At 32.6% G+C, this 224-nt stretch overlaps 1 protein-coding gene across 1 annotated transcript in view; it reads left to right on the plus strand.

Annotated features, from left to right (window-relative positions):
- LOC119593392 (Krueppel-like factor 13) overlaps positions 1 to 224 on the plus strand; it is a gene marked incomplete at its 3' end in the record, with an annotated part of 64,105 nt that overhangs the window by 63,152 nt on the left and 729 nt on the right.

The raw sequence follows: 224 nt of genomic DNA on the forward strand, positions 1-224 counted from the left end.
GTAATTTTATTACTAAGATTGTCGATACTGACAGAATAAATTTTATTTGATTACGTCATATTTCTTACGTGTTTGCATTTTTTATTTTCAGAATCCATATCAAATCTTAGTACTTCCTTTATCAGTTCCATCATCATCATCACCGAATTGTATCTCTCATAACCTCCCCCTCCCTCCTTCCGATTCCCACAAAAATATATACGAAAAAATTATCCCCCATTCAC

The sequence above is a fragment of the Penaeus monodon genome, chromosome 32, assembly GCF_015228065.2.
Source record: "Penaeus monodon isolate SGIC_2016 chromosome 32, NSTDA_Pmon_1, whole genome shotgun sequence".
In the NCBI taxonomy this organism is placed as follows: domain Eukaryota; kingdom Metazoa; phylum Arthropoda; class Malacostraca; order Decapoda; family Penaeidae; genus Penaeus; species Penaeus monodon.